Source organism: Rhinatrema bivittatum, chromosome 2 (genome assembly GCF_901001135.1).
Source record: "Rhinatrema bivittatum chromosome 2, aRhiBiv1.1, whole genome shotgun sequence".
Classification (NCBI taxonomy): domain Eukaryota; kingdom Metazoa; phylum Chordata; class Amphibia; order Gymnophiona; family Rhinatrematidae; genus Rhinatrema; species Rhinatrema bivittatum.
Window position 1 is genome coordinate 654036908 of NC_042616.1, and position 19205 is coordinate 654056112.

Below are 19205 nucleotides of genomic sequence, written 5' to 3' on the forward strand. Positions count from 1 at the left end.
TCAATCATGACTAGAGCAGGAATTCAGTTATTTTCTCAAGACAGTTTGGCTGGAATAGTGACATGAGAAAGATGTGACCTCATGGCAGTGTTGATACTCAGAAGAATAAATGATTCCCTCTACTGGGGCCAATAATCTTTATTTCCCTGCTAGGGATGACTTTGATTCTGACGTCTGCTGTGGTAGGAATTTCAATAATTTCCTGAAAGGCCATATTAGAGGCACAAACCTTCTCGATGGTACCGCTCTTTTTCTTCCTCAGAAAGACAGCGTAGGCTCTTCAGAGGTTAACTGCCTGTTTGTGGGGGGAAATTATCCTTTCAGGTTTTGTAACTCTCTTTCCCTCTCTTGGCTCCACTCTCCCAAGCATCTCTCAATTCTTGTGAATAAAATGAGCACAAGGTTGACTGAGAATTCTAGCTGGGCCAGTTTGTCCTTGATGTGGGCCGCTAAACCTCCGTCAGAAGTGAGTGTATAGGACAGATTCATTCTAGTACAATTCATTCACCAACTGATTGAACTTCATGGCATACTCAGTTATACTGTGCCAGCCCTGATAAAGCCCCAGGATCTTACTTTCTGCCAACTGAATGTGATCTGGATCACTGAAGGCCTGGCAAAGGACTTTCATGAAAGAATCTACTCAATTCAAAACCAGTGTTACGTGTCCTACCCGCGGTAGCCCATCAGTACGGCCCTCTCACCTTTTCAGATGGACTCCAGCTCCTGGCTCCTCTTTACTGGCAGTAGTGCACCGCCAGCTATGACCTTGGGTTCCCTCCAGTGCCTCCAGCCCTGCCACGCTACCCAGTGTTGCCAGCCAAGATGTCCCTGTTCGTTGGGCCTCTCTGCATAGCCCGCAGAGAGATGCTGCTATCAGCACCATGCCTCTTCCTATAGGGGGAAAGCATCATTAGTTCTTTTAAAGGGCCCACAGCGGGAACCTGACCACAGACCCGGATGCTGATGTCAGACTCTTTAGCGTATAAAAGCTCAGGCCTCGCTCCATAGCGTTGCCTTTGCAACAGGTCTCCTCGTACTCCGAGTACTCATTGCTGATCCGAGAATCGTTCCTTTGTGTGTTCCTGTTTCCCTGTGGCTCCTGGTTCCTGTTCTCCTTGTTCCTGTTTTGTCTTTGTGTTGGACTGGATTTGACTACTGCTATGCCTGTCTACTCTTCAGCTTCTCTCCAGCCCCGGACCTCCGCTACGTCTGACTACTCTTCAGTTTCTCTCCAGCCCTGGACCTCTGCTATGCCTGACTACTCTTCAGCTTCTCTCCTACCCCGGACTTCCGCTATGCCCGACTACTCTTCAGCTTCTCTCCAGCCCCAGACCTTTGCTACACCTGGCCACGCCTGCCTTCTCCGTGCTCTGACCATTGCCTTGATTGACCACGCCTACCTTCTCCGTGCCCTGACCCTTGCTTTGAATGACTATTCTAGTCGTTCCTGTGTCCAGAGTCATACATTGCGTGCCACAACTTTCACTTGCCGCCAGCTCTGATCCTTGCCTGTCAGTTACACTTCCTCTCGCCTATCCTCTGGACGTGGACTTACAAGGCTTAGGCCTTCTTTTGCTTGAGTGCCTCCACTTACTCATTGTTCCTTTGGCACCTGAGTTCCAATACCGAATCCTGTCCAGGTTAGGACTACGCCACCTACCGGCTGTTGTCTCTGGGCTGAATCACCTTCCATCTCTAGCTAACCTTGAGGCCCACCTAAGTCCTGCCAGCCCCAGCACCCAAAGGCTCAAGCCAAGGGGAATGAGGGCTGGTATAAGTGATGCTCCAGTGGCTTCTAGCTTCAGCCCCACTCCCACCTGCTGATGGTGGGGACCCATAGGTCCTTTTATGGGCTGTTGTCAACCCCACACTCAGCTCAAGGGTCCACCTCCTATGCAACAAGTTGCAAAGACCATGGACTCAGTGGAGCCGCGTGCCCTCTAGGCCATCCCAGGCCTGGCATCCAAGGTACAAGAACAACAGCAGTTCCTTGAGGCATTGGCCTCCTCCATGGATTGCCTTCACACCCGGCTTGATGTTGTCATGTCTTCCTCTTTCTGTGATCTCTTGCATTTATAAATCCTAACCTTTTCCCCTTACCTTTTCAGCTACTTCTTTAGAAAATCATGAGACATCTCTTTCAGGACCTTGAGTAACTTTAGAAGGAGCTCATTTTCCTCGCCATAGGCACCGGCAGCCCTGCCATGGATTCAGATATATTTGGCCCTTTGATACTGTATTTTTCTCTCTCTCTTTCCACAAGAGAAGACTCTAGACAAGGGGTCCCCAAATTTGGTTCTCAAGGGCTGAAACCCAGTTAGTTTTTCAGGATTTCCGCAATGAAAATGTACAAGATTTATTTTCATATATTGGAAAGTTTGTATATTAATAGATCTCATTCATATTCATTGCAGAAATCCTGGAAACCTTACTGTGTTGTGGCCCTCAAAAATCAAGTTTGGGGACCCCTGCTCTAGATCGTCCTCAAATAGTTGTTGGTTTTTTTATACCATCATTCGGCAATGCCATCATAACAGTTGACAAAACAGTGCATCAATCAGTTTACAATCATTAAAGTTAAAATAGAAAATATATAATATTCCAAAAATAAAATTTAACAATTAAAAAATAAATTGCACATCAGGAAAATACAATAAAATCTTTAAAAATACATAAACCACGACTATTTTTTTTTAATTCTTTATTTATATCCTTTTACAAATTAAATATTATAATTTGTATATAAGAAATACATGGTTATTCAGAGAAAGAAAGATAAAGGAAAAAATAATTAACATAACTAATCAAAGAAACATAATACAAACTTTGTATCCATTTACCAAAAATCATTTTGGACAAGGAAAAATCCTATGTTAATATTAAGAGAGAACTTATCATAGCATTTAAATAACAAAAGAAAAGCCCAAACACATAATTCCAGCTAAACCACGACTATTATTAGTAAGAGTGTTTTAAAATTATCATTTCGAGAGTACAAAATTCATTTAGAGTTGGAATTAGGGTTGGGACTACTTAAGTTCTGGGGCATGTTACAATTGGGGAGGGTGGTGAATCAGGAGTCTTGGTATGCTGTTGCGAAAAGTTATAACTCTTGACCTAATCACATAGGCATGGCCTCCAGTTTCCTACAAAAGTTCAGGGGCAAATTCTGAAGCAAGCGTTATAAAATTATGTTACACATTTGCCTAGGTAATTTATTTTGTTCTTTTTTAGTTTTTTGGGGGGGGTTTTGGCTGGTAGAAAAGGGATCTTAGTGATTGGTGCAAGGAAGGAAGGAAAAGGGATTGGGAATGAGAATGGAAAACTTGAGGATGGCAGAGAAGAAAGGAGGTGCTAGAGGAGAAGGGAAAGGGGGAAAAATTGGATAGGAAGACAGTGGAGGAGAGAGAAGGGAGGCATAATTGGAAAACGAAAAAAAAAAAAGGGGAGGCAACAGAGACAGAGGATCAGAATTTAGAAGAGGAGAGGGATATGGAAGAAGGATTGGGGATCCAGGACTAGGGGAAGGAGAGGGAGAGAGAGAGAAGATTCCCTTATTACCCCCCCCCCTTTACCTGGTATCCATTCCCTCACACAGAAATGACACACATGCAACACACACACACACACACCCTTTAGGGCTATCACCTCTATCTCACACACACATGCTTCAGGTACTAATCCCCTATCTCTCTCAAACATCTCTATCTCCTTTCTCATACATACACACATAAATATACCTCTCATATATACTCTCTCTACTCTCCTTTCCCCATGTTAATTCTCACCCCTACTTCATACTGTACTGATGTATCACACTCCCCCTGCTGTTTTCACTCTCCCTGCTTCTTTTAACCCTCATTTCCCCACCCCTTCCAATCTCATCCTTTCCTCCCCCTCCAATTCTCCCCCTTTCCTCCCCTTCCAATCTCACCCTTTCCTCCCCCTCCAATTCTCACTCTTTCCTCCCCCTGCCAATTCACATGCTCTTCTTCCTTGATCTCACCTTCCTTTGTCCCTTAACCCCCCCACACTCCTCCTTTTCCCACATTGAATGAACCAGCAGAAGGCGGAGGAGAGCAGTGGTGCTTTGGGTCATGTCCTCCTCCTCTACAATCCAGGACCTGACTCATGTTTGAACTGCGCAGCAATACAGTGTCCCATTCGGTTCAATTGTATCTAGTCCAGTTGGCAAAGAAGAAGGAAGCAACCTTATGTACTGCTGCTCTCCTCCTCCTATTGCCAGCTAGCCTAGATAAGGGAGGATGGAGAGAGGGTAAACTGCTTGCCTGGATCTCCTGTGATTGTGAGGGAATGTGGAATTCTGCTACAAGAGATGGACTTTGCTTTTCATGCCATGGTTGCTGAATTGTGGGCGATGGATTCCTGTGTATGAAGTGTCCCTGCAGGGGTATTCTTGGGGCATACCACTACCTACTAGGGTTATAATAGGATCTGATTATGTTTATTCACCATTCCTGATGAATTGGTTTATTTGTTTTTTAAGTTCCAAATTTGGGTCGATCAAGGCTATCATGAATATATTCACAAATTTCTCAAATTCTCTGAAATATTTTTAAGAATAGTGCTGAGTCTGGCTACATTGCTTCTGAATCCTGAAAGACTGATGCAATGCTTGATAAGATGATCATCTTATCTCATGAAAGTCTGGTCATTCATGCATCTCTTCCTATCATCTTTGCCTCAATCTTGATTATCAGCAGCAAAGATCGGATGTACACGCATTCAACCCAGCAAGAAAAGAGGTGCAGTACTATCAACCTACAATAATTGCCATGCCATCATAAAATTCTAATCCAGTACCCTTCCCAATACAGTGTAAAGCATCAGATTGTATAAGAATGGACATTTGAAAATTAGGATTGGATCAATACCTCATGAAACCAGGGACTCACTTGAACAACTCTGGAGATAAGATAATTACTTCCTAGAGCAGATGAACAAAATCGTTGTCGTTGTGTTATTTCTGATTAAAACCTGCCTCTGTATTTTAAGATTAAAGCAGGTAGCAGCTTTAATTAATACTATCTTCTCTCGCCCCACCTCACTTTTTTTTAAGATAGCTTCAGATTGCTTAAGTTTTATTATAAAATCAAGAAGTCTAATTCAGAATGAAACAGGCTATCATAACCAGCAGTATAAATATTTAATTCAAAAGTCAGCTGAGTTGAAAAAGGTTTAAGGTTCTCCTTTCCAATAACTTATTTTTTATAATGACTATAAAAGTTATATAGTAATTGTGACTTGCTGGAAGCAGATACTTTACTGAAATGGAATTGCAAGGAACACTGAGATATAAAAGTGGACAATCAGATGTCTAAGTGCGTTATGAAATTTACTTGTCCAAAGATTAAAATGAAATTTAGGAATCAATATATTAAAAGTGTGTTAAAATCTGCTGTACCAATTTCAGTGTACTTTTTGTACCACATGCACCATCCCCAAGGATAGCAGGGGTATGTAGAAGGTAAATGATATTGCATCGCACATTTGCTTTGACATGTGCACTGAACCCATGAGCACATGTGTTAAAAGTTAAGAATGAAAGGGTGAGTTGAAAATAAGTGGTTAGGAGTGGGAAGACAGAGAAAGAATGTGTGGTGATTGAAGAGAAGGGGGACAAAGAGGAAAGGGTTGGATGGGACTATATCAGGAGAAGGTGGATAGGAGAAGGATAGGGTCAGGAAAGAAGAGAAAAAAAGAAGAGTAGAAGGCAGAATAGCATAGGAATGGGGGTAGATGGGTATGTCAAAACAGCTGCCAAACATTCAATAATTTAAAGAACTTTTATCAATTGTTTCTAATAATCCCAAAAAAACAATTAAAATATCAAAACAGAAACATCAAATTATACCAAATAATTAAAACTAATAGGGATTAAAAATTCTCCTGCTCTCCATCCCTGGGATCTTTTGGTTTCCAGAGATTGTCAAGCACAAACTTTATCTTCTCTCTCTCTCTCTCCCTCTCACACACACATATACACTAACACAATCATTCCTCCCTCATATACATACTCATGCTTTCACACACACTCCTTCTCTCTCACATACACAGGCTCTCTCTCCCTCACACGCACATTATGTATGTATGTGTGTACATGTCTGTGAGAACCTATGGTGACACATAGGCTCTCACAGGCTCACACACATAAGATTTCACAGAGATACACACACACACACACACACATGCAGACAAGTTTCTACACAGACCTGCACACAGGCTCTCTTACAGACATACACACAAACACATGTACATGCTCTCACAAACAAGCACATTAGCATTCACACAGAAATGCACACAGACTTACACAAAGACACAGACACATACATACATACTTACATTGCACAAACACACACATAGGCTCTCACAGACATACACACACATGCACACAGACTCTCACATAGACACACACACACACACATATGCACACAGGCACAAAAACTTTCACACAGACATGCACACAGGCTCTCACACAGACACACAAACATAGGCTCTCACAGCATATACACACACATGCAAACAGTGTCTCACAGACATGCATGGCCTCCACTTCAGTTTGGCCATGGTGAAATGAGCTCTACTGCAGGCCCGCTGGCCTTCCTGTGCTGGTGGGGGGAAGCTGTGCATGGCCACACATGCTCGAAGCTTAAAGGGAACATTGGCCCCAGACTAGGATCCCACTCTCTCTCTATCGCTTGGGAGTGTTTAGTCTTTGCCAAGTACTTGCCATCCTAGGGGACACTGACTCAGCTGATAAACCCGAGGAAAGAGCTATCTTTGGACTGTTTATTTTTGTGAGATGAATTGGAGAATCTGTGTTGTGAATTGGACTTATAAAGTATTTTTGGCTGCAGTAAATTATTGTTGAACACCCCAAGAGACTGTCCAGTGTCTTTATTCAGAATCAGAACTGCCCTAAAGAAAGGACAACCGAAGTGTGAGTGGTGTGGAGAAAGAAACCAAAGACAGACTGAAAGACTGTGTGCTGGTCCCCACCTCTGTGAACCTAGAGCCCCGGAGGTTAACTCCTACTCCTTGCTGGAAAGAACCCCACTACCTTGGGGCCTCCAGTGGACTGTATAAGGCAGGGGGAGTGGAGAAACATAGAGTTGGGGAAAAAAAGTAACCCCAGGGACAACAGCATGCCCCTGCTTTCTGGGACATCCCTGAAGAGGGGCTTACATATGCATTACTTTTACTCTTAATGTCTTTATAAAGGTAGAGGAGTAGCCTAGTGGCTGCTAGCCACTGGTTAGAGCAGCAGGCTGAAAACCAGGAAAGCTGCAGTTGAAATCCTGCTGCCACTCCTTGTGACCAAAGGCAAGTCGTGTCACCCTCCCCTGCATCAGGTATAAACTTAGGGAACCGTTTACTAAAGGCTTTCGCCTATTTTGTGTCTTTGGGAAAAATGTTTAGTAAATAGGGAAATACCTACCTGTACCTGAATGTAACTTGCCTTCAGCTATCAAGGTGTGAGCTAAATCTAAAATAAATAAATAGATGCCAGACTGTGAACAGACAGGATAAGGCAGTCGAGCTGTCTGAGCAATCCTTTGAGGCCGAGCAGGCCACCTAGCCAGACATAAAGGTGAAGTTTAAAAGCCCAATGCACACATTAATTAGGGGATGCGTGAATATGCTGGGGGCTCATGTGTGGTGAGCGGATTTTAAAAGCCGCCAGTATACGTGCATAAATGACCCTGCGCACACATCTCAGAACTTCTCCAAAAAGGGTGGAGCATGGAAGGGGTCTGGGGAGAGCATTGGCGGTACATGGGTGTTTTGATACTTGAACCAGAAATATGAACTTAAATACTTACATGATCGGAAGCCCGCCAAGCTCCCCTGCCACATAACTTTCCTTCTGCTATGGATAGCGTATAAGTTACAATAAAAAAAACCTAACAAACCATATCCGAGTCATGTAAAAGCTTTGGGTAATTGGGGGATGTACAGGCTATTGGGGGGGGGGGGGTTGGAGGATCTAGCTGGTAACTGGGCAAGCTGGGGAGGAACTGGTAAAACAGGCATGGTGTTGGCGCATGTCCATTTACAATGTGCTTCTGCTGACTCTTCTCTCAACTCCCTTCTCCCCGTTTATTTCATTATATATTTACAGTGCTTTACATGTATTACCTTCACAATGTACGCTTGTTAATTTTTCCTTCATCTGCTCCCAATTTAGGAACCTTTGTTCCCTGTAAATAGTTACCCAGTTTCTGTTTGCTGATGTTTATCTATTGTATGCAAAGTTTACTGTTCTATGTAATGGCAGTGCCAAAAATTCTGTTTAATGACACTGTCAAAAAGTTTTAGTTTTCTGTAAACCGATACGATGTGCAAACGGCTATCGGTATATAAAAACCTTTAAATAAATAAATAAATAAAATTAATAAATGTCCCTTTTAAAATGTTCACACTTGTGCAGTAAAAGTAGTTTTGTGCGCACAGGCCCACATCCACTTAAAATTAAGCCCTCTTGTTCGCTCAGCATGGCTATTTTAAAACATGCATGCATATATGTGCATAAGTTATAAAATAGCCGTGTGCCTGGGCGCGAGTCGACGAACGCGCACACATGTGTGCCCATGCGGCGCTTTGAATGTTAATATCAAAGGGAATGGCCCCAAAGCCCTCAAGCAGAGGAGTGTCCCCTGTACACCAAAATAAGTGCTTAGGGTGGCCAGCGGAAATATAAGGAGATTGCTTACCAGGACAGCTGAGAACGTCAGTATGGAAGACCTCTTTCCCACTGCCCCAGAGTAGGCAGGAAGAGATTAGCAAGGCCCGAGAAGCATGCAGATAAAGAAACCTTTTACAACTGGAGACAATCCAGGAACTGGCGAAGAGACTGGCTCATCATGGATTGTTCCAAGGTGGAGCCCATGACTAGAGACTGGTGGCCCAGCTCCAGGCTTCCCTCCCAAGGAGTTATAGTAATTGCACAAATCAGAGTCCAAGTCAGAAAGGGGCCACTTTTCAAAATATGATCAGTACTTATATTAGGTGCTTAAATTTAGGGAGCGTTGCAGTTGAATTTAGAACCTAAGGAGTGAATTTTCAAAGGGGTTTTGCATGTAGAAATAGCATATATGCACATAAGTACCACATACATGCCGTTTCATAAACGTCAAGAGTGCATGCATATTTTTGGTTTCACGCGTACATTTTACTGGGGGGATAAAGAGGTGATCTTTGGGTGTTCTGGGGCAGGGATAAGAAGAACGTATGGAAATTCCTATTTTGTAAGAGATATACATGTATATATTACTGAACTTCTTCATGAACTTTTACACCTGCTAATGCAAATTAAATCAGACTTATTTGTCTGCAGTTTTTGGTTGGAAGGTGTGGATGAAGTGGTGGGATTCAGGGTGAAGTGCTAGAGGGTCTAGATGAACTGGAGAAGGAGTGAGAAAATCGATTGATGTAAGGTCGAACTGGTGCTTCCAAATACTTTAAAATATACTTTAAAATATACCTGCCTGCATTTAATTCTGGGTGTTTATTCACACAGTGTCACAATTACTTTGTGTGTAAAATATATGAACATATGTTTATAAATTGGGTAGAGAAAGTATGCGTTTTCTTGCATTGGAAATATTTGCATGTAGTGAAACATACTGCATACTTTCAGAGTACAAATAATCATTATTTTATCAGCTGTGCATTCATCTCTACACCTTAATTCTACATAAGTATTCTACCATGGTTAGGTTTGAAAGTGAGGTTCAAGGTTTTCAGGTAAAAATTCACTTCAGTTTGAGTTTCTAAATTTAAGCCTTCAAATCAAATTTCTTACATTTAGCTTTCTAACAAGGTAATTTATCAAATTGAGTTTGGGCTTCATCACGTGATAAAAGGGGTCTTATGTGCGATAAACACATGATCTGTATTCCGTCATGCAAATAAATTGAGTATGCAAAAGGTAACTTATTATGCAAATGAAGGACTCCTTATGCACACTAACATGGGATTTAACTTCAGAAATAACACTTTTTGGTGATAGAAGGGGAAAACATTTTTTATCATGGGATAGTTGCTGATATCATGGGTCGCGGCTATTATGGTGGCTAATCATGAGCAATAAAACGAGGGCTTTTCTCACACATACCTACAGAGCCCTGCTGGGCCAAAAAAATAACCATTTCTTAACTTCCTTGTCTTCCTATCAGGCCGATACAGTAAAGTTCACCGGAGAGCGGGCGAGAGCCCACTCTCGCGGTACGCGCACAGGCCAGTGTCCTGTGCGCGTGATTCAGTAAACTAAAATATTTAAATTAGGGGCGGCGGTAAAAAGAGGCGCTTGGGACACTAGCACGTACCTAGCGCCTCTTTTTGGACAGGAGCGGTAGCTGTCAGCGGGTTTGACAGCCGACGCTCAATTTTGCCGGCGTCAGTTCTCGAGCCTGCTGACAGCCACGGGTTCGGAAACCAGACGCCAGCAAAATTGAGCATCCGGTTTTCAACCCGCGAGCCGCAGGCCGATTTCACTTTTTTTTTTTTTTTTTTACTTTTTTTAACTTTCGGGACCTCCGACTTATTATTGCCATGATATTAAGTCGGAGGGGTGCACAGAAAAGCAGTTTTTACTACTTTTCTGTGCACTTTCCCGGTGCCGACAGGAAATTAGCGCCTATCTTTGGGTAGGCGCTAATTTCTGAAAGTAAAAAGTGCGGCTTTGCTGCACATTTTGCTTTCTGAATCGCGCGGGAATACCTAATAGGGCCATCAACATGTGGGTGCTATTAGGTTCGGGGGGGTTGGACGCGCGTTTTTGACGCGCTATTACCCCTTACCGAATAAGGGATAAAGCTAGCGCGTCCAAAACACGCATCCAATCGCGGGTTAACAGTGCACTCCATCGGCCTGTATATGTTAGGGGGAAGTGACTAGTAGCAGGATACTGGTGCTTCACTGGCCCACTTACGTGATGGAAGCAGGATTTGCACACACATGTGCACGTACATTTAAATAGGGCGCATCTGTACTTGTTTTCAGCCTGATACCATATGCACATATACGCGGCTGCCATTGTATCTCATATGCATTTATATGCATTCATGACATCAGATAGGTTGAAACCTGAACATTTATTTATTTATTTGTTTGTTTGTTTAATTTTTTTATACCGACATTCGTGGTAGCTTCACACCGGTGTACAATAAATAATAGCAAAAAATCAAATGCATACATAATACATATCTTAAAATTACTAAATAATGTTAAAATTCCTAATGAATATACCAAAGATAAAAGAAACAATAATGCAATAAAACATTTTTCAATCCGTGACAAAATAAAATTAAAGACAACATGAAATAAAATAAGAGCCTGTAACCTTCTTTAAGACATCAAGTAAAAGCCTGTAAAAATAACCATGTTTTAAGGTTCTTTTTAAAAGATTGCATATTTTTTTCCATGTGTGCATTATTTGAAATATACACACACATGCACATATATTTTCAATTAATTAAACCTACATGCAGCAATTAGACAGATGGTTTCTATGTGGTATTCTCTACTCATGAACATACATATAAGCAGGTTTGCTTACCGTAAACGATGTTTCCGTAGATAGCAGGATGAATTAGCCATGCTGTTATGGGATCTGTCAATCAGGCCCGGGAGGCGGAGCTTGTCAAAGCAGAGAACAGAGCTTTGCTCTCTGTGGCTGCACGTGTGTTCCCGCACAGGAAAGTAACGGAATCTCCTCAGTCTGTGATTAAGCTGTAGTGTAGTCGGTGACTGCCAGGGAGGAGGGTGGGTCAGCATGGCTAATTCATCCTGCTATCTACGGAAACATCGTTTACGGTAAGCAAACTTGCTTTTTCCCGTCGATAGCAGGGCTGAATTAGCCATGCTGTTATGGGAGTCCCAAGCTCCTGATCATGTCAGTAGTAATAAGTGTTTGGGCGTGATCTTTGACAGTGTGGCAGTCACCGTGGACAGGAGGATAGAGATTGCAGTATTGCTTGCCCTATCTTCGCATCAGTGGCTGCTTGTTGATCAAGGCAGTAATGAGATGTGGAGGTATGCAGTGATGACCATGTAGCTGCCTTGCAAATGTCTATGGGTTGCACATTCTTTAAGTGTGCTAAGGAGGTTGCTACTGCTCTAACTTGGTGAGCCTTAGGAGTAGACTGTAAATGTAAATTCTGTTTGTCATAGCAGAATTTGATGCACTGTGCTATCCAACTGGAGATGGTGCGTTTAGCCACTGGTAGTCCAGGTGCCTTTGGGTCAAAGGAGACAAAGAGTTGAGAAACACGGAAGTCCGAGTTCGTTCTTTCTTTGTAGTGTGTTAAAGCTCTTTTACAATCCAGTGTGTGTAGTAGTTTTTCCCTATCATTCGAATGAGGTTTAGGGAAAAAAGTTGGTAATTCCATTGTCTGATTGAGATGGAATGGTGTAACTACTTTCGGTAGAAAGGACAGGTGAGTTCGTAGAACTACCTTCTGGTGATGAAATTGCAAGTATGGAGGATAATGGACCAAGGCTTGTAACTCACTAACTCTTCGTGCTGATGTTACTGCAACCTTGAATACCACCTTCCAGGTGAGGTATTTAATGTGTGCCGAGTCCATGGGTTCAAAGGGATAAAGCATGAGCTGTTCCAGAACTATGTTGAGGTTCCATGGAACTGGAGGTTTGGATACCGGAGGACGAATGTGTGTTAAACCCTTCATGAAACGAGTCAGTAATGGGTGATTGGATATAGGAATGTCATTGATTGGTCTATGATAAGCGCCTATGGCGCTGAGGTGAACTCTGATGGATGATGTCGCTAGACCAGCGACATATAGTGTATGAAGATAATCAAGGAGCACTTCTGGGGAGCAGTCCAATGGTGGTACATCGTTGGAATTGCACCAGGCAGAGTAGCGTTTCCATTTATAGCTATAATTTTTCCTGGTTGAGAGTTCCTTGATTGTAACAAAATGAATTGTGCTGAAGTGGAAACTCCTTGTTCTGGAGCCTTTCAATCTCCATGCTGTCAAGTGTAGAGATGAGTGTAGCGGGTGTAGGAGTGTTCCTTGATCTTGGCTGAGAAGATCTTGACGATTTGGTAATAGAATTGGCTCCTTGACGGATAGTCAGAGCAGGAAACTGTACCATGGCTGCCTCGGCCAGGCCGGGGTGATGAGTATCAGTTGAGCGTTGTCCGCTATACACTTCTGAATTGTCCTTGTTATGAGAGGTATGGGAGGAAAGGCATACAGAAGGCCTGTCGTCCACGGAATGAGGAAGGATTCTTGGGCGATCCTGAATTGGCTTGGTCGTATCGAGCAGAAGTTGGGAACCTGCGCATTGATCTCTGTTGCAAAGAGATCTATCGAAGGTGTTCCCCACTGTAGAAATATGTCCTGTACTATCTCTGCATTGAGCGTCCATTCGTGGGGATGAAAAATGCGGCTTAGTCTGTCCGCTCTTGTGTTTGCAATTCCCGGTAGGTAAGTTGCTTGGAGGTGAATGCAATTCTTGTGAGTGTCTTCGAAGATTGTCAGGGTCTCCTTGCAGAGGGATCATGAACCGGATCCTCCTTGTTTGTTGATGTAAAACATTGCTACTTGGTTGTCTGTGTAGGTCATGACCCTGCGTCCTTTCAGGTGATCTTGGAAGACTTTCAAGGCATTGCAAATCGCTCTGAGTTCCAATAGATTTATTTGTAGATTCTGTTCTGAGAGTGTCCATAACCCTTGGGTTTCGTAAGTCTCGAGGTGTGCACCCCATCCCTTGCGAGACGCATCTGTGGTTAGGACTGCATTGTGAGATGGGGGGCTGAACAACGCTCCTTTGGACAGGGTGGAGTTTAGGAGCCACCATGTTATATCTTTTTTAATTTCTGTGGTCAGCGATACCTTCTGCGTCAATGGTTGTGAATGCTGTTTCCATTGACGCTTTAGACCCCATTGTAGGCGTCTCATGTGTAACCTGGTGTTGGGAACCATGAAGTTCGCCGCTGCCATGTGGCCTAGAATCACCAAGATTTGTCTTGCTGTCGGCCTCTGAGTATGTTTCAAGGTGTGTAGAAGTTGATGGAAATGTGATATTCTGTCGACTGGAAGGTATGCTCTGTTGCATGTAGTGTCCAGGCATGCGCCTATGAACTGTAACTGTTATGTTGGTTGTAGGTGTGATTTCTGAAAGTTGATCACCAACCCTAGTTCTTGCAAACAATTTATCACCTGATGGAGGTGATCCAGTAAGATGTTTGGAGTTGAGGCGATTATGAGCCAATCGTCCAGATATGGAAAGATGGTTATACCTTGTTTCCTGAGATGAGCCACCACTACTATCATGCATTTGGTGAAAACTCTGGGTGCAGCCAATAGTCCAAAGGGAAGAACTTTGTACTGGTAGTGTTGATGTCTGTAGCGAAAGCACAGGTAACGCCACGAGGATGGATGGATTGGAATGTGCGTGTAAGCATCCTTCAGATCAATGGAGCACATCCAATCGTTGGTTTGAATGAGAGGAAGAATTGACTTCAACGATACCATTTTTAATTTCTCCTTGGTGAGAAATTTGTTCAACTCCCTTAGGTCTAGTATGGGTCGAAGGCCCCCGGACTTCTTCGGTATGAGGAAGTACGGAGAATAAAATGCTGTTAAATTGGAGTGTGGGTAAATTTGTCGAATTGCTTGTTGTTTGAGAAGCAATGCAATTTCCTGCCCCAGTTGTGGATGAGAATTGTAAATCTTGAGTGTGGAAAGATGAGGCAAGATGGGTTTTGTTACAAATTGGAGTTGGTAGCCTTGACGTACTATCTCCAGAACCCATTGATCTGATGTTATTCTTTCCCAGACTTTCAGGCAAGTACGAATTCTGCTTGGAGGTGCTTGATGTTGTGGTGGCGGCTGAGTAACTAAAAAGATGGCGTTGCTTTTGCTGCAGTAGTCGGCTGTTGTGCCTGTTGTCTCTGGTTACGTGGTTTACCTCTTCGTTGATTTGAGGTATTGGTTTGTGGAGTAGGACGCTGGTAGGCAGGGTATGGCTGCGTACGAAAAGATTGATAAGATCTATAGGGTCTTCTGGCATATGATTGCTTATGGGTAGACCCGACATAGCGACGTGTAGTCGAATAAATAGGATGCGATGCTAGCGATTGTACTGCTAGAGCTTCGTCCTTTAATTTACTTACTGCTTCCTGGAATTTTTCTCCGAACAGGTTATCTCCTGTACATGGGAGGTTTGTTAGTTTCTCATGTAAGTCTTCGCGTATCGAACTTGAACGTAACCATGCTAGTCTGCGGGCTGCAATGGCTGTTGCAGATGCCCTGGACGATGTTTCATGAGCTTCGTAGATTGATCTCAAGAGGTGTCGAGAACATTCCTCCATGTCATGAAGAGGCTGAGGTATCTGTTCCGCCATTGAGGAATGAGTACCTTTCATAGCTTGCATGCACTCATAGAGGTACTGCACCATGTAAAACTGATGTTGCATAATTCTTGCAGTTAACATAGAGTTATGGAATATTTTCCTTCCAAACTCATCTAAATATTTGTTGTCTTTCACCGGTGGGAAGTTGGTATGCAACTTTGTTTTCTTAAATCTTTGCATCGCCGAATCTACTACAAGTGATGCATGAGGCAATTGTGGTAGTGTATAATGACTCTTTCTTCATACGGAATTTTATGTCTGTTTTCCTGGAAACGGCTGCTATTGTATAAGGGGCCTCCCAGGATTTTTGTAAGACTGAATGCAGGATATCTTGTGGTGGACGAGATGTTGGTTCCACCTGAGTATCAAAAATCTTTAGAAGACCGAGGGTTTCTGCCCTAGGGTCTGTTTCTTTTTGGACCTCTAGATGTAGAATGGTACCCATTTTTTCTAGGAATTTTGGGTATGTAAGGTCTTCAGGAGGGGAATACGGTTCTTGTATTTGGTCCTGCAGGTCTGAGAGACATCCCATCGATGTTTGTATTGAAGGAGAATCTAAAGATGTCTCCTGGATATGAGTAGTTGAGGCTGGTTGGTTTAAAATGGGAGATGTTGGTGGTTTTGCCAACTGTTGTTCAGTAGTTTGTGCTTTATGTTGTGTAGCATTGTCATCAGCAGTATTAGTCATTTGAAATGATGATTGAAGCATCTCGTAAAAGCCTGCTAAAGGTTGAGACAGTTGGAAAAATGCTTCTCTTGTATGAGAGGGCATTACCATACGACTGTCTGGTTGTTGAGCGATATTTTTTTGAGGTGAAGTTGTAGGAACTTCTCTATTTCCTTGTAGTCTATTGAGTGAATTATTCCTTGACTCTTCCGAATCTGAAGAAGTGTTCGAGGAAGATATTTGTACTATTTCTTTCTTTGAGCAGGTATGAGCTTTACGAGGTGATATAGAAGTCGAAGGACTTATCTCCCATGTAGCACTCCTCTTTGGTAATTTATTACGGTGGGAGTGACTTGAATAGTTGTGATAGTCATCAGATGATGTATCAGTATCTGTGGTTCCAGTCTCTGGAGAAGAGCTGTGTGAAGGATATTGTTTTCGCTTCAAGCTCGTCTTTAATTTTTCAGTTGAATAATTATGGTTTCCATGCGCATATTTTGATCTATGTGCTGATTTAGATTTATGCGCGGATTTATACTTACACACAGATGTAGAGTTATGTGCAGATATGCGCATATGCGCGACTGTATACTTATGTGCACTTGTATATCTGTGCGCGGAAGTAGATTCATGCGCAGTTGTAGTTGTATGCGCATATCTTTCTGATGCGGCGCGCACATGGGTTATCGGCGCCGATGTGTTCAGTGCCGTGCGCATATGTTTCTTTGAAGTCAGCACCATATGCGTAGGTTTCTTCGGTGCCGTACTCATCTCTGGCGCCATACGCACAGGGCTGTCCGGCACCGTGTGTACATGTGTTTGGTGCGGTGGTTTTTTCTGCGCCATGCACGCCAGAAGTTGTAAGCTGCGCGCAGACTGTTCTCGGTGCCGATATGTTGGTTTGCGCAGAAGTCTTCGGCGCCAAGGATTCTGCCTCCGATGAGGTATGTTGCGGCTCTGTAGGCACTGGGGATTTTTGAGAACCCACTGGCCTTTGTCTTTTTGGCTTTTCCTTACCTCCTAAAGTGGAGAACTTAGGATCCAACTGCAAAATTTTCCTTTTCGGTGGAGCCGATGAAGTGAGCGGGCCAGGCGATGAATGAGCCTCAGACAGATCTCGTGAGGCAAAAAGTTCCTGAAGCATTTAGGCCCTTTGTTTTAATGCCCTAGGTGACATTTTAGAGCAAAACTCACAATTGTCTCGATTATGAGTTGGACCGAGACATTTATTACAGCGGTCGTGTCCGTCCGCGACCGACATTATTTTTCCACATTGACAGGGTTTGAACCCCGGTTTTGACATTGTTTAATTCTGTTTTTTAAACTGAGGAGAGATCAGCTCCGTGTGCGATCCCGCTCGCGGAAAAAACAGACTGAGGAGATTTCGTTACTTTCCTGCGCGGGAACACACACGCAGCCGCAGAGAGCAAAGCTCTGTTCTCTGCTTTGACAAGCTCCGCCTCCCGGGCCTGATTGACAGATCCCATAACAGCATGGCTAATTCAGCCCTGCTATCGACGGGAAAAAGAGAGTTACCAAACTTTAATTACAAATAACTACATATACCTTAAAATGGGTCATGTGGATTTCACACTACTCTTCCCTTCATTCACTCATACTCTCACTCATACCATTGAAAACAACTGCAAACTTACAATTGGACACTCCAATTAAATCAACTTGTTTGACACTTCTTTTCAAACAACTGCATACATATATCTTTGCACTTTAACAATACTTTTACCTGCATACATATATCTCTTGCTGTTATTTCCCTATGGCTTATATGCCATTTACAACTCCTCACATTAACTTCTGTATGTTTGCACTTTAACAATAGTTTTACCAAAAATAATGTTTTCTTTGGTTATCAATTGTATAACAAAATGTTAATAATATTAACATGTTAATTAATATTAAATGTTAATAATATTGCTGAATTGTTCCCATCTCTTATGCAGCTGTGGTTCATATGTAAACTCCAATTTGCCCCATATTGTAAACTTCTCTCTCCTCCTGGCTCTTCACCTATTTTTCTCCTTGTAGCGATGAATCACCTCTTCAAATAGCTCAACATAGCAAAACATCACCCTACAAGAGGCCCTTGTTTCTCCATAATCGGCTTCATCAGGGGAACATGACTATCTACAATGACAACCCATAAGTTTAAACCACACTCCATCAACCATAAAAACACCAGCTATCCATGACACAGACACACCATTCATACTCTTACCGAAATGTTTTTACCACAATGCTTATAATTTCAGACTGCTGCTTTCACCTGGGGTATTTCAACATTAATCAAATCCAAACAAATTGAAAAACACACCCGGGGTTACCACCTACAATGTACGAATAAACCAAACAAATGTAACTTATGCTATATCACTTTTAAGCACTTCTAAAGTGAATATCCACACTATCAATTCCTATATTCTTTTAACCCAGAACCCACATTTAAACAATATCAAAATCACATGACTCACCCCATCCGTCACGCCAGCAGACTCCATCTCCTTATACAAGATGTTACCAACTTGAAACTCTTTCCAAAAAATGACTGAACCTCTTTCTTTAACTCATTGTTTTTAAATCATGACTAATAATCATGGTGCATTGGCGGCTTGGGCACCACCTGAGTGCGTTCTCCAGTCCCAGGCACCACCCTGGGATGCACGCACGCGACGCTACGTACTGACGTCATATTGAAAACATTTCATTACTAAATGTTACATAAAGAGGACTCCATTGTGTCCTCTCTTAACCTGGGAATTGACACCTTTACATAAGCAGAAGAATAGCAATCCATATCTGCCACCTTCATTAATGCAACCCAATATTTAAACATCTCACAGAAAAACATACCCACACTCTCTTACCAGCCGCATACTTTATCTCACTGTTCAAACTCTTTGGGGCTAAAGTACCCCATTCAAAAATACACCTTTGTCCCATTGTCTCAATAATCTCTGAGTGTCCCCCTCTTCATCATAACATTGTAAATGATGAAAAACTTTATATCATAAATAACATGGCCCTCTTGGCTCCAATAAGACACTAGCGGGGTAGTCTGAGGGTAGTCAGCCAAATCAAGTGTCAGTCAAAATGAGCAAAGGTCAGTTC